At 40.8% G+C, this 16459-nt stretch overlaps 1 protein-coding gene across 2 annotated transcripts in view; it reads left to right on the top strand.

Moving 5' to 3' along the window:
• Positions 1–16459, top strand: part of RAB27B (RAB27B, member RAS oncogene family) — a 190168-nt gene that overhangs the window by 38071 nt on the left and 135638 nt on the right. The window contains exon 3 of one of the 2 annotated variants that reach the window (XM_070050167.2): positions 8121–8187. The exons of the other annotated variant lie outside the window; for it this stretch is intronic. The gene's annotated coding sequence lies outside the window, so the exon portion shown is untranslated. The remainder of the gene's footprint in view (positions 1–8120; positions 8188–16459) is intronic. 2 annotated transcript variants of the gene reach the window in all.

The following is a 16459-nucleotide window of genomic DNA, read 5'->3' as shown; positions in this document are numbered from 1 at the left end:
GTAAACATGGATACAATGATGAATCAGTGAAATTGTACCTAAATCTACAGCTACATACAAGTGTAATGAAAGTCGCAGGATACAGATGTGCTGGGTGCTGCAGGAGCATCCAGAAGGCAGGTGTCTCCTTCTATGTGTGAGAGAAGGGGTGTCAGCGAGTGCCAATGCGTGAAATGAGTCTAGAAGGAGATTGCTAGCTAGACAAAGTCATCCACTGATGAGTTTTAGTTTGGGTCTGAGAAGAGGAAAGTTAGTGGAGGCTCATTCTGAAAAAAGAAATATTGCCCAACTGCAGAAAACTTTGAAGATTATGCCATTGTTTCAGATGGCAAGACTATCCATTGACTAGGCTCCAAGTATGAGCTGGGACTCCTAAGTGTCAGTTGGATGGAAAAAAGCCAGAGAGTTGACTTTGATTTATGGATAACAAGAATATTATTAGGGCAGGCATTTGGCCTACAGGTTACGACAGCAGTTAAAGCAATTATGTCCCACTTCAGAATGCCTGGGTTTGACACTCTGCTCCAGCTCCTGACTCCAGCTTCCTGCTAATGCAGACCCTGGGAGGCTCAAGTACCTGGGTTCCTGCAACTCACATAGGAGACTCTGGTTTTGTCTGGGCTCCTGACTTTGACCTCCATTTGGTTGCAGACATTTGGGAAGTAAACCAGTAGATGGGTGCACCCTCTCTTTCTCTATGAACATTATTAAATGCAGTTGCCATTGAGAGAATTCCTGGTAAGATGTGAGCCTTCTGTGATGTTAATAATTTCTAAAGACCTGTTTTGAAGTATTTCCACATGGGCCACACTTTATCCCACAAAAATATTCCTGACATTATGAAAGAATTGTTTAGAAATAAATCTGACCTTATTTTCTATGAATTAGAGAAGCTTATAAGCATAGGAGTTTTACAATTGGTACATCCTAGGTATTTAACCCTCATTTAGTTTTTGTAGGTATTCAATCTTGCAATTAAGATAGAGAGGTTTAGAATGAATCATGTTTGAGTAAAAACCTAGGCTCTATCACCTATCTATAGTCCTTCTTTACCTTCTTTAGCATCTATTTTATATTCCAAAAATTGGGAAAGTAGTGCCTTCATTGTATGTTTGTAATGAAAACAAAATTAGCATATGTAAATCACCTAGCAATGTGGTTGGAATAAAAGTGCTGAATGCCCAAGTGTTGTTATTATTATAGTAAATCCCCAATTCACTTTTTGTTCACTTGCATTCAAATAATTTATACTAGCTTTTTAAACATAAAACAACCTTTATCTAGAATATTGGCTTGGATGGCATGAGGGAAATACACTTCCTGAGAGCAAAGAGAAACAGCACAGAGATTTAATGTGGACTTGAAAGTAAACCAGTCTCCTCTTGAGCCACCCACTTCTCAGATTTACATGTACTTAAGAAATGTGTTTCTGCTTCAGACTCTTTCGTAACATCTCACTGCGCCAGTGTGAGACAGGATTTTTCTGTTTGCCTCTGGTATCCTCCACGCTACTCGCCATTTAGTGGTAGCCTCTCCCCATAATCTCAGCTATCATCCATGTCACTACTGGATTGTCTCCAATGCTGATTATGAAAGAACTCATCCATCCTGTAGAATTTTTCCTCTTCCCTCTCAATATCAACATTAACCAGCCCAATGATTCACTCTTTCTTCAAATTTTTATAAACATTTTAATTAATATAATAATAATGGTTAAGATCTATCATTACTCCTTCATGGTGATACAAATAAATTAATAATAACCTTTTAATGCATATGTGTGGGAGTATGGCCCCTGGCTAGATTTGATCCAGATCTTTGTCTCCATGTGAGAAAGAATTCAAAGAAGAGTCACAGATAAAGATGGGCAGAGAAGCAAGACTTATTCAAAGCAAAGGGAATGTATACACTTAGGAGGGAATATGGGTGACTTTGAGAGACAAAATGCTGCCCTTTACAAGTTTTGAACCTGTCTTTTCATACTACTTGGAGGCAGAAGGAGTGGTTTCTGTGCTAGGTCTTAACTGAACACTCAAAGGAGGCACAATTTGGGGCAGGGCTTGAGTACCACCCATTTTGTACCCAGGTTTGGAAATCTCGGAAGAGACGTGGCATGATTTCCTATTCTTCTCATATCTTGTCTACCAAATAACATATTCCAAAATATGCATCCATTTCATGTTCGTTTTCATGTTATGATATCGGAATTTGCAACTTTAGTATTTTATATTCTCTTAGATTAAGACTTTGTTGGTGGTCGATCCTATCCTACTTAACTTTATAATGGTATATTATACCCACAAAATCATCTGAGTCTACAGTCAAATCTGTAGTATAATATACTTTATAATGGTATATTATACCCACAAATATCCGTAGTATAATATACTTTATAATATACTAGATGTAAAGTATATTATATAGTGTATATATATTATATTATAATGGTATATTATACCCACAAATCATCTGAGTCTACAAATTAGCATATTTCCTTTGAGGATCACATCATTAAAAACATGCACTCTTCAAGGGCAGGCCTTTGGAGTGCTCTGAAGAAGTTAGAATGATCATGAAGGGATTCAGTGAGCCAGATCCTTCCAGAACCTCACAAAAGTTCTCACCTCTGTGCTGTAGCACTGTATGGGATTTCCTATATGGGATTTAATGTCCCAAGTATTTCCTTGCTAGTAAAATACAAAAATTTCCAAACAAATTGCCTAAATTTTAATGGATTTAAGGCCCCGCCTAAAATAGTGTGGCAATCAGGACTGTGAAGGTAACAGGCAAGCATTACACATATTTTATGTTGGGCTTAAAACAGATGGCTTCGGACTGTTGTTTGACTCTGAGTCCCCTGGGTGAACTGGTACCCATCCCCCAGGGAATCTGCGACTGTAGCTCTGGGTTGAGGCAGACATTTGTGTCTTCAACAAGCAACCCCAGTGATTCTAACACAGGTGCATGGAAACCACATTTTCACAACTTGGCCCTTGACTTCAGCAATACCAACCTGTCTCAGCCAGATCTCATGACTTTCTTCCACTCTGAATGTCTTGTTCTAGTTCCCTGTCTTAAGACTTGCTGGAATGTGTTCTCAGCCAGAGGAGTTTTGGCTCACGGAATCTAACTCCTCCTGACAGGTACCGACAGCTGCAGTTCTTAGCATGAGTCACCGTCCTCTTCAGCTGTGCTATCAGAGACTGTGCAGGCCTTCTTTAGATTGTATTCCACTCCCACCTACAAACAACAGTAAAGAACATAGAAAAAACAATCTTTTCATCTCCAAAAAGAACATGTTATGTGAAAAAGAAGTTACGAAATGACTGGGCTAACACTGTCCAAAGACAGCTAGAATTATTAATGACTTATCTGGAAGTGAGGAGAAATGACACAAAAGGAAAAAAGGAACAAAGTGATTGAACATTCCATAGAATTGCTGTTTAAAAAATTGTAGCTTTCTTTCTCTCTCCCTCTTAGAGATAAAACAATGTTAATTATATTTTCAGTACTAGTTAATATTCTTACTCATTATGCTGTTTGTTTGGGGCTTTTAAAATGTCTATTGTTTTAAAATACTACTGACTACTTTTCTTGAATCTTTAATTGCTGATGTTTTAAGGTTTTGCATGAATTAATGTCATGTTTTCAACAACATTGTGCTTGAGCTAAAAACATAAATGACTCATGCTGCATGTATGTACAATGTAAGTTCCATTTTTCTTCATTACTCATTCTAGCGTGTCTCTGCCCATTCCACATGCAAAGGAGCTATTTCCTTCAATTTTCAGTCACAGGAATTGTTGATCCCTTTCAAAATCTTATAATGCCCCAATCTGGAATACTGTGAGATACATATTCTATTTACAGTCACCTGTGGAAAGATGTAACTCTTTCTTAAAACTTTAGGAATCAGGCTGGCGCCGCGGCTCACTAGGCTAATCCTCCACCTTGCGGCGCCGGCACACCGGGTTCTAGTCCCGGTCAGGGCGCCGGATTCTGTCCCGGTTGCCCCTCTTCCAGGCCAGCTCTCTGCTGTGGCCAGGGAGTGCAGTGGAGGATGGCCCAAGAACTTGGGCCCTGCACCCCATGGGAGACCAGGAGAAGCACCTTGCTCCTGCCGTCGGATCAGCTCGGTGCACCGCTGCGGCGGCCATTGGAGGGTGAACCAACGGCAAAGGAAGACCTTTCTCTGTCTCTCTCTCTCTCACTTTCTACTCTGCCTGTCAAAAAAAAAAAAAACAAAAAAACACACTTTAGGAATCTTTGTTTCATTTGTTTGAGTAAAGAAGTTAGGGAAAACATTATGAATTTTACTTGAATTTTTATTCTTTAAAGTGTTAAGATTGCACTGAATGATTATATGGGAATTGTGCTTTCCCTCCTTTTTCTTTTCCTCCTTTCTTTTAGTTGTCATTGGTACAGCACGTATTCTTCAGGCAAAATCACAGATGAGTAACACTCAAACTTTGTCAATTCTCTGGCGTTAATCACCTAGTTGAACAGATAGAAAAAGAGCACAGTAAATACAATAGGAGGTAATAAGTACTGTGGAAGCAGTATGTCCTGAGTATAAAAGAGGAATTCATTTGTAATTCAATAATATTGTATTGAGTTCCAGGCTCTGTCTAGCTGCTGCGGATAGAAAGCACACTCACAGAATTCAAGGAGCTCACATTATACAGAAGGGTGATGATTAATTATAATTCAATGTTGTGAATACAATGATAGAGAATTTCCCAGGATACTCTGAAAATGAAGAACTACGAGTCAATGGAAACCAGATGCAGTTTCCTGGAAGAGGATGTAACAGAAATGAGTCCTGGGTGATGAGCAGAATAAGCCAAAAAAAAAAAAAAAGGCAGAGGCCCAAAGGCACAGAATACAAGGCAGATCGCAGGGGGAATGCAGAATGTATCATTTCTGGAGAGTTGCATTCTAGATAGAGGTTGTAGTGTGTTCTTGGTGGAGAGGAAGGCAAGGGCCAGTCCACAGAGGGACCCATGGGCAGCTGAACAGATGAGACCTTCTCCTGTCCTAGGGAGACACTGAAAGCTAAGTGGGCCTTTCAACAGTTTGGTTTACCTTTGAGTTCTTTTTTTTAAACAACTTTTTAAAACATTGATAAAGGTGAACTAACTTCATGTATTTCATTTATACAGATTTAGTAGCATAGAGATATTTCCCACCCTACCGTCCCTCCCATCCATGCTCCCACCCAAGCTACTACCTTTGAGTTCTGTCAGGTGTGTTGCTGACTGTCCCGTGAGACCTGGCTAGAAGACTGGGCATTTCTAGTAGTGGTGCTTGTGCGAGAGCAGGGCCAGGTGTGCTGAATAGGAAGGTAGCCGGGAAATACACAGGAGGTGAAATCAGCCGCTCTTGGGGATGATAGGCAGAGGGAGATTGATACAGGAAGTGATGAAGAGGGCAGAACTCCAGAAAACACCCGCAACTCTAGCCTGAATGACAAATGAGAGGTGGTACCAACTGTATGGAGAAATAGACATAAAGATGATAACAGATGATATCGATTTGGCTTTGGACCCATTGAGTTTGAGTTGCCTGTGCCACTTCTAGGGAAGTCTTCTTAGGTCATGAGACATTTCTAAGTAAAAGGGAGTCTGAGAAAGTGATACAGATTGGGAGATCACAAGATCATAGGGTTCATTGGGAAAAAAAAAATCAGAGTTCCACTTTGCACTCTAAGAATGTAGGAAACCACCAGAATGTAGCTCCAAAACCCAGGTTGAGTGGAATGTGTGTTTTAAACCAGCAGCCTAACCATGGACTGTATTTCCCTCAGGTTACAGAAAATATAATTGAGTAAATGATTCCATCTAGCCAGATGTTGGAGGAAGATACAAAAGGTGAATGAGAATTCACAAAGCACAAAACACAGATCCTTAAGAAATCGATCGCCAGGGGCAAGCATTTGGCCTGACAGTCAGGAGGTTCACAAGCCATGTAAGAGTTCCTGGGTTTGAGTCCTGTGTTTGGCTGATGACTCCAGTCTCCTGCTAATGCAGATCCTGATAGGCAGCAGCCATGGCTCAAGTAATTGGGTCCCTGTGGCCCACATGAGAACCTTAATTCAGTTCACCACTTTCCCCATCCACCCCTGCCTGTTACAAGCATTTGGGCAGTGAAACCAGCAAATGGCAGCTCATGCTGTCTCTGTCTCTGTCAAATAATTAAAAAAAAAAAGAGGGTCACATCTATTAGAGTGTGAGAAAGTACTGAGGGAGTGACACAGTAGTTTAGAGAAAATACTGAGCTGGAAAATGTGGTTCCTAAAATGAAAACTTCTGTGCATATCCTTTTTCTGGGGATATAAAAGAACAGGTTCACATTTATTGGGGGAACTTAGTCTTCTAGTGGGGTCCCAGCAGGCTCATGTCCTTGGATCTACATTGTGAGGTTAAGACAAGGACATGGTTCTCCCAGCCACAGAATTTATTCTTCCCTGCAGCCATTCAATTTGACACTTCATAGCACACCACTGGGGCTTTTTTTCTCTACCTGCCTCATGTGTAAATTGAGGCCACGGGGAACACAGTAAGTGGTCAGCCCACTGTTGGTTTAAGCCAGGAGCTTCAGTTCATTCAAATTTAGGGCATGACTCAACTCTGGTTACTCACTAGAATCATCTGGGGAGTTTTATAAAAGACCATGGGGCAACCAACCCCTTAGAGTGGATTTTAATTGCTTAGGGGGATCAGGCTTTAAATTTTACATCCCCCAGGTGACTCCAGTGAGCAGACAACAGGAGAACCACACACAGTCGTAGTAGCTGGAAAGACATGAAATAACTACCCTGTGTGTGATAGTATGACGTGGTGAGAGGGCATTGAGGAAGGGGGGATGATAGAGTTGTAAGAAAGCAGCCAGAAAGAGGTTTTGATGCGGGTTTGTTTTTCTTTTTTGACAAGTAGACTCGAACAGTGAGAGAGACAGAGAAAGGTCTTCTTTCCGTTGGTTCAGCCCCCAAATGGCCGCTATGGCTGGTGCAGTGCGCCGGCCCGAAGCCAGGAGCCAGGTGCATCCTCCTGGTCTCCCATGCAGGTGCAGGGCTCAAGCACTTGGGCCATCCTCCACTGCCTTCCAGCAGAGAGCTGGGCTGGAAGAGGAGCAACCGGGACAGAATCTGGCACCCCAACCAGGACTAGAACCTGGGGTACTGGCACCACAGGTGGAGGATTAGCCAAGTGAGCCAACACCCGCCAGTTTGTTTGTTGTTTTTAACCACTGAAGCTCCCTGTGGCAGGGTAGGCCATTGGCTCAGATATCAGGCAACCTAAATGTTTCCCTGTACCTGCCAGCACTCAGGAGTTGTGGTGGAGCAGAGCTGAGGGGCGGCTGTAGCAGCCCTACTGTACCACCCCCAGCCCCACCATGGAAGAGGCTGTGCCAGTAAGTGTTTAGAGTTGCCAACCTGGGAGGTTCTCCCCCTTTTTCCTGCTTTCCATGCTATCCAGTTGGCACTCTACTTCCAGTGCACATCTCCAGACAGTGCATTCGCAGACTTGTATTATAACACACCAGTGCATACTGGCTGCAGAATATCTGTGCGAGCTTGACCATTTTATTATAATCCTTCTAGTCTCCATTTCTTCCTCTGCATGTGTTTGCTGTTTTTTGGAGAGTTAAATCTGGCAATACATACACCTAAAGTTCTTCCCTTAGTGCTAAGCCAATTATAAGCTTCAGAGAAAATGCTGATTTTTTTCAAATGATTTCTTTTTGGGGGGGATAATTTATTTATTTATATTTTAATTTACACATAAAAAGTATACATATGTGTATTTGTGGAGTACCATGTGATGATTTGATGCATTTACTGATATACATTGTGTAGTGTTCAAATTACAGTACACACATTTCTCTCCTGAAATATTTATCATATTTTTATGGTGAAAATGCTCAGTCTCATAGCTTGTAAAAAATACTTAGTACTATAACTTAGTAACTTAGTACTCGTTAATCAACCTATCCTGTTGATTTGTTTTTAAAATCTCAGGGGCAATAAAACAGCAACCTTTAGGTAAACAAGATGGCACTGCAGTTCTATACATTACTTACACTTTTTTCTTATTTGTTTTTCTTTTCTACTCACTTAGATTTTCCCCTAATGCAAGAGTCTCTAAGCTTTCACAGGTGAATTCAATATACTGAACAGAAGAACAGGTAAGGTAATTCCCACATAATTTATTTCAATGTGTGGTTTAGATCACTGATTCACATCCAATAGTTCCTGTTTTATAAAGTACTAAGTTAATTCTCAACCCACCAAAACCATATAAATACATATACACCTGGCATTTACAAGAAAGATTTACACCAGCAAGTGGTTGTTTTTATGGATTCTCTATTGCCACTTATAGAGGATAGAACAAGGGAATGGCGCTCTGTTTATGGTGATGGCTGAATAAGACTATTCTTCTTGGACAGGAACCTTTGTTTTAAAACACTTGCTCTGTAAAGTGCATTAGCTGTATGAAATAAGTTATCACTATGGTTAAAATGAAAAAGGCTGAAAATAGATATTTTCAGTATGGAACATACTGCTTTCTCAGCACTTTGAAACTGCTTGCTTGCTTACTTACATTTAAAAACACCACTTAAAACTTTCACCCACAGGCAGGTTTTGGATCCAGAAACAGTTTCTCTAAGGGACCAGGCTACGATTGGCTTATAAATCTCTAGAATTCTTCTCCTAGTAACAGTGAGAGAGCAATCATTACAACTGCACACTACATTTAGATGCCAAACTGGTTAATTTTCCCTTCTAGTTACTTGACATTTAACCCTCTTCAGAGTTACGGAGAGCTCAAATCAAACTGGACAACAATATGGGCCACATTAGATTGTCAGCGATAGTTTTGCAAACAGTTCACCTGACCCCAGATCCCCATCTTCATGAACACTCTTTTGACTACTTGGTAGGCAAAGTCAATATGAGCAAATTCTGTTTCTGCACAGGCATCTGAGTTCTCTCAGTCCCAAATGTTGTGAGGCTTTGGACAGAGATGCTTCTCTATGGCTTACAGTTAAGCAAAAACAAATATGAAGAGGGATGAGTGAGGATGGAGGCAAGAGACCCAGATAGATTCTGAGACCAACTTCTTACAAGTGTTACTTATTTGAAAAAGCAACAGAGGCATGGAGAGCTAGTGGGGGAGGGAAAGAGAAAGGGTGAGGGAAAGAGGTCTTGAATCTGCTCATTGATTCTTCAAATGGCTGCAACAGGCAGGGAACTGAGGACGCAATCCTGGTTTCCCTCAGGGGTGGCAGAAATTCCAGAACTTGCGTCACCATCTCTTCCCTCCCAGGGTGCACTTTAGCAGGAAGCTGGATCAGAAGCAGAGATGGGACTGGAGCCAATGCATCCCGAGTTTCAGCTTAACGATTGTACCGTAAGGCCTGCTACCTCTCATACACACTTTTGTCACAAATTCACTCACTGTCACTATGGACAAACAACTTACTCTAATAACATCTCTTTAAAATGAAGGTGTTGGATGATAATTCTAATGTGTACAAGTGCTAAAGTGTTACCAAATGTGAGAGTAGCAGAGGGGAGCTTGGATGTCTCATCCCTGGGAATCATTAATTAGCTTTGTGTCACTTATCTGCTCACTCCTTGGTGCTTCATTTAATATGAAGCTGATAGAGCAGTCTTTATTCTTGTGCCTGGGACATCTGCACCCAAGGTAAGAGTACCTGGGTTTGATTCCTAGCTCTGGCTCCCAACTGCAGCCTCTTGGTAATGCAGACCCTGGGTGGCAGTGGAGATGGGTCAGTAATTGGATTTTTGCCACCGATGTGGAAGACTTGAATTGTGTTTCCAGCTGAGGTCTCAGTCCAGACCCAGCCATTGTGAACACTGGGGGAGTGAGTCAACAGCTGGCTCCCTCTCTCCCTCTCTCTCTCTCTCTCTCTGTCTCTCAAATATAGTTTTAAAAAATTTACAAATAAGTCTTCTGATGTATCTCTACTGCTCTGAAATTATAAAACTGAATGTAAGCATGGCAGCAATGTTTGTTATTTTCTCACAAGAGGTAAAGAAATGTTCCCTCTTAACTATTTTCATTTTGTATTCTACTTGTGAGAAGCACTAATGTTTGCAGATAGTAGTTAGTCCATGTACACATGCTGAGTCACCAGTGGTGTCAAGAAATAGGCGTACAAAGTGCTCAAGTCACTGACTGATGTTGCAAATGTTCAACACAGTGTTTACATGTGGCATATTCTGAGGGAGGTAAATGCAAAGATAAGTAGGAATGCTGGATATGATAGAATATGTATCAGTAGAAATTGAGGGTTATTTGCTCATTAAGCAAACAGTTGAGTTAGCCACTACTCTGTGCAGGGTGGCCTCCCAGACACTTGGAGACAATTCATGCTAACTCCATCGTGACCCTTTAGTACAATCCCTCAAGCATACAAGCATACTTATAAATGAAAAACTGAAATTAAAAGATAAGTCTGTTTCATTGCAAAAAAATACTGAAATCTGTGCATGGCTTTTTCAAGTACACATTTCCCACAAACTTTTGACATACCATTGCATATTTTAAGCTATGTGCTTAAGTGCTATGAAAAATATGGTAAGGAGCTATGAAGGCATAAATTAGGGTACCAGATATAGTCTGATGGCATGGAGAAGTATTTATGAGGATATGAAGTTTGAAATGTGATCTAAAGGATAAAGAGAGTGAAACTTGGAAAGAGAATTATTATTTCAGGTAAGATGATGTGGGTGGGAACCCAGGCACAGAAAAGCAGACCAAGAGTGAATGACTTGTGTTGCTGGTGGAGGTGAATCTGGAGCTATGGAGAGAACTTGGAATTTGACACTGTTATGGAAAGCCAGCGGAGGAATTTTAGAAAAAAATAATGTAATTCAGTTTGTTTAGAAAATTCCATTGTAGCTTTTATGTGGTGAATGACCACAGGGCCCAAGGATGGAAGCAGGGAGTTCAGTGAGGAGACTATTGCGTTAGCCCAAGCAACAGACGGAGACATGAGATGGACATGGCAGGACTATGAACATTTTAGTAAAAGGAGAAATATGTGATGTGTGTGTGTTGATGTCACAGGACAACACAAATCAGACAGGAGGTGAGATTCAAACAAGATCATGAAAAACAGAACAATTGTGTAAGACAGGGACCCTCCATGGACAAGAATGGTAGAGCCTGAGGGGCAAAAATGACAGTGCTCTGTCTGGGGGACACTGGGTGGCTTTAAATGAATCCCTGCATTCTTTTATGGAGAAGGAAAAAGCATGAGAATTAGGTAAAAGGTTTTGAATAAATCTTAGACAAATGGGGGGGATATTCCTTAGATAAAATCTAACCAGAACCACCGTTGTATCAATGGACAAGGTCCATGAAGAGGCAGTTAGTTATGAGAGGCATCTTTATTCTCTATTTTGCATTGAATACCAAGAGATGTGTTTGCAAATCTTATATTGGGTATAATTTATCATATTTCATTTCTTTCATTTTCCCTGAATGTCTTGTCTCTTGGGAGTTGTATCTTGTGAAGAAAATCGAGATTTCAGCTTAAACTATTACCAAAGCACTCATAGGTTCATATTAAGTCTCATTATTGTTTTTCTGACCCAGCATGCCTCCTAAAGCTCTTTAAGATGCAATTCCTTGCTTTTCTCTTAGATGAGTAAGATCATTTTCCTTCCTCTGAAGAGAAATATTTTCCTTCAAATAGATATAGTGAATCAAACCATAGAGCTGCTTAGGTGATGGGGTTTGCATAAGAAATCCACAGTTACCAATCCCTGCTGTGTGCATACATTTCCTATCTTGAGAACAGTTTATTTATGTTTAAAATTTTGCTCTATCTGAATTGCTGCAAAACATGTTAAGCCATAGATATTTTTTAAGGTTTATTTGTTTTATTTATTTGAAAGGCACAGAGAGGGATTAAGTGAGGGAGAGGGAAGAAAGGAGAGGAAAAAGGGAGAGAAATCTTCCATCTGCTGATTCACTCCCCAAATTCTGCAACTGACATGTGCTTGAGCCATTGTCTGCTGCTTCCCTGAGTGCACATTAGCAGGAAGCTGGATTAGATATGGAGGTGGTACTCAATCCCCAGCACTTTAACATAGGATGCAGTTTTCCCAAGCGGTGCATTAACCCGATGCACCACAACACCTGCTCCCATAGACATTCTTAATAAGAAACATGAAACAATAAAGAAGGAAAAATTCCCTATTTCCCCCACCTTCATACAATGGTTATAAACCATAACTCAGATTCATCTTCTGTTCATCACAAACTCAAGCAGGCAATAACACCTACTGAGCTTCCACACAGCCACCTCTCTTCCCTAAGTCAATATTTCTCTTATTTCTAAAGCATTGGAGAAGAAAATCTCAACTAGTATGTCAATAAATTCTATTGAATCTATTTAAAAATACAAGGATGCTTCAAAGATTGTGGATAATATAATTTTAAAAGTTTATTTTGATGCAATATACTTTTGAAATCTGTGAATCATTTTTTCATCATATGCATTTTCCATGAACTGTTTGAAGATCCTTCTATTCAAAAATTTCAAAAGAATTTTGCACCAAAATAAATTTATCTTTGATTCCACTTTCTCACAAACTTTGTTAATTCTCCCCATAGATCTAAAATAGGGGGACTTATTATCACCCCAACTCAAGCCACTTAATCCATCTGACATGTTATTGAAATAAGAACCACCTCCTAACTGCTTTCACTGCTTCCCTCTTGCCCACGCACAACCTCGGGATGTGACCTTATTTTGAGTAAGATCTTCGCAGATGTAATTGGGAAAGGATGGAGATGACATGAGAACCTACCGGGTTCTCATGGGCCTAAATGCAATGGAAGAGTGCTTGTAATAGAAAAGGAGAAGACACAGAAACCAGAGAAGAAAGGTGTGAGGATGGAGACAGTGGTTGGAGAGACACATCTATAAGCCCAGGATGACCAACGACTGTCAGCATGAGAGTGTCTCCCAAGAGCCTCCAGAAGGAACCAACCCTGTGCACACTTGGATTTAGGACTTCTGAGACGTGCCTGTTGCTTTAAGCTACCCAGCTTGTGGCGCTTGGCTGAGGCAGTGTATTCACTTCCTTGAAGTCTAGCTATATTTCCTTTTACTACCCTGCTTGCTCAGTCTGCGTCAGCCACAGTGACCTCTTTGCTGTGCCTCAAACAATCAAGCCTTGATCCTTGCTATTCCTGATCTTGGGAATATGCTTTCCTCAGATACACGCATAGCTCGCTCAGTCATGACCTTAACCTTAATGCTTTTCTCAGTTCTTCCCTGATGACTTTTAAAAGACCATTTAAGTTATTTACCTTCCTCCTCCCTTACCCCCACATGCTCCTTATCCCTCCTACCTACTTCATTGTTCTCCCCAGCACTTATCGCTCTTTGACAAACATTTTACTCCTTTATTTGCTTATTGTATGACTCCTTCATGGAGCTGGCAGGCTGTTCGGGTGGGGATTTTTACTGTTGTGCTTATCCCCATATGCCCAGCACTGTAAGAGTATATTTCAGAGTGAGCATACCCAGGCATAGACGAACAGATGCACAAGTCATGAAAGTTTATTTTATTTTAAATTTATTTTTTCTCAGTAGTGCATTTATTCATTTATCAAATATTTATTTCATCTCTAAATTCAGTACTTTGATGAATATTATGATGTAGAAAAGTTCACGCTTGCCTTCAGGGACCTTACAACTTAAAAAGATAAATCATATTTAAAATATCTTAGCAGGGACGGCCATTTGGCACAGTGGTTAAGATGCCCACATTCCATTCACAATGCCTGGGTTCAAGTCCCAACTCCACTTCTAATAGAACTTCCTGCAAGGAAACACCTTGGGAAGCAAGATATCTGGGTATGTGCTACCAACTTGGGAGACCAAGAAAGAGTCTTTGGCTCCTGGCTGTGACCTGTTCCAGCCACGGCTGTTGTGGGCATTTGGGGAGTGAACCAGAGGATGGAAGATCTTTCTGTCTGTCTCTATTACTCTGTCTTTCAAATAAATAATAATAACCTTTAAATATTTTAATAAATTCATATTTTTATATATAATGTTTTCTCTAAAGTTATAGTACAGACTAGTGAATGACAGACTTCTAATACCATAAAGTGTCATAGAGGCCAGGAAGGGAGAGGTCATTTCAGTCCAAGGTTTTCAGGTAAGGCTTCCTGGAGGAGATTTTATTAGAGCAAAATTATGAGGGGCTGCAAAATTTGCAAGTGGAGATTATCAAAGCATGTTCCAGGGATAGCACATAATATCAGTAATCTGACAGATGTGCAGTGTGGCCTGTTTCAGTGGGAAAGAAATGTGGGCAACAGACTCTGAGACATCCTGCCTACAGTACTATTTTCAGTCCATTCCTCCAGTTCTGTTCGAGGGAGAGAAAAACAGGGGAAGGAAGAATTTTTGTCACTCAAGGAAGAATTTTTGTCATTCAAGTAAATTTGAAAGCTATGGCTTGGTCTTTGTGTGCTTTAATCTCTAGATATCACTTACTTCTCCTGTGGGCACATCCACTTTATTTTATTTATTTATTTTAAAAAAATCTTATGCTTTTTGGCCAATACTTTTTTTAAAAAAGCAAGATTTATTTCTTTATTTGAAAGTCAGAATTATAGTGACAGAGGGAGAGAAAGAGAGAGATCTTCCATATACTGGTTCACTTCCCAAATGGCCACAACAGCCAGAACTGGGCTGTGCGGAAGCCAGGAGCCAGGAGCTGCAGGGGCCCAAATACTCAGACCATCCTCCGCTGTCTTTCCAGACACATTAGCAGCGAGCTGGATGGGAAGTGAAGAAGCTGGGACTCAAACCAGTGCCCATTTAGAATGCTGGCACTGCAGATGGTGGCTTAACCTGTTATTCTACAGGGCACACACCCACTTCAAATACAGAAGCCCCACCCTCGATCCAGGATTCCAGCCAGGATCTTGTCCTAGTGGAAAGGGACATACTGAAATATTAATTAATCTTGGTTTTCATTTTTGTTTGAGCCAAGGACAGCAGTAATGAGAAAGGACAACTCTGAGTTCTCGTTCCCTGATTGTCACCTCCAGTCAAACCATTGCTCTGTCTGAAGTTTCTTGCACTTTTTCATGTGCACAATCCTTTTCAGTCAACCCACATCTATCTTGCTCAAAGTAGGTCCTCATGATGCAGAACTTCATGATTTTAATGCAATGCAGCTGATTTACTGATTCTTCTTTCTTCTTTTTCACTTTCCCTAAATGTCAGTCCTTGACCTTGCACTTATCACCTTCCCATTGCCTCATTGTGTCACAGAGCCAAGAGCAAACAAGGTACTTTATTGACACTCATCAAGCTGAATTCAATTATTGAATACACACTTTTTCCACTATTCAATTCTCATACCTAAATCAGAAAGTTTCAAATTCTTCTCTCTTTCTCTCTCTGTCTCTCTTTCTCTGATCAGAATTTTTCATTCAATCTTCCATCTAAAGTGAAACATCGCAAAAAGGACATTGAGTGTAGAGACTGACATGATGCAGCAGTTTGAGCTTCCACCTGTGATGTAGCATCCTATATTGGAACGCCGGTTCAGTGCTGGCTGCTCTGCTTCTGGGCCAGCTCCCTGCTAATGCGTGTGGGAAGGCAGTGGAAGATGGACTAAGGACTTGGACCTCTGCAACCCACATGGGAGAACTAGATGGACGTCCAGGCTGCTGGCTTTGGCCTGGCACAGCTCAGGCTAATGTGGTCATTTGAGGAGAGAACTGTAGATGAAGATCACTTTCACCATCTCTCCATCTCTGTGCCACTCTGACTTTCAAATACGCACAATAAAATCTTGTGGGAAAAGAAGAATACTCGATGCAAAATCAAAAGATGGAGACTATAGTCTTACTTAGGCTCCCTGCTGAATGTGTGTATTTAGAGCAAACACCTGATATTTGGCTACTCACCTTTCTCATCTGTGAAATGGGGATGATAATCACATCTGTATCTCACTTGGAAAATGATCTAGGATGGGTAAGTGCTTCTGCTTTCCCTGTGTCATCCTCTGGTCACAGCACATCTCCCACTGGATATTTGCCATGATACCCTGACACTGCGTCCCTCTATAAATCCTAATCCCTCTTGGAATTCTCCTGTTCCTACTAATGAAACTGCCACTCTCTTAGGTTTCAACTTGGTTGCTATTTTTTCACTGTCGATTCTCCTTTGTGACCGATCTTTAGTTCTTCAGGCTTATTGATTCTTCGTTCAAAACACACTTCAAATCTATCCACTCCACAGGAAAGGTTTGTCCTTTATTCCTCCCTTTGTCTTGAAGCAGATATGCACTCTCTCTCTATCTCTGGTTTCTCACAGTCTCAACAGACATTCCTCAGATGTCACCGACCTTATTTATTGTGAGAAAAGACTGTCATCATCTTGCTTT

This window comes from Oryctolagus cuniculus, chromosome 10 (genome assembly GCF_051225735.1).
Source record: "Oryctolagus cuniculus isolate XC-2025 breed Fujian yellow rabbit chromosome 10, ASM5122573v1, whole genome shotgun sequence".
In the NCBI taxonomy this organism is placed as follows: domain Eukaryota; kingdom Metazoa; phylum Chordata; class Mammalia; order Lagomorpha; family Leporidae; genus Oryctolagus; species Oryctolagus cuniculus.
Note: the sequence above shows the minus strand (reverse complement) of the source record. Positions and strands in the feature narration are given on the sequence as shown.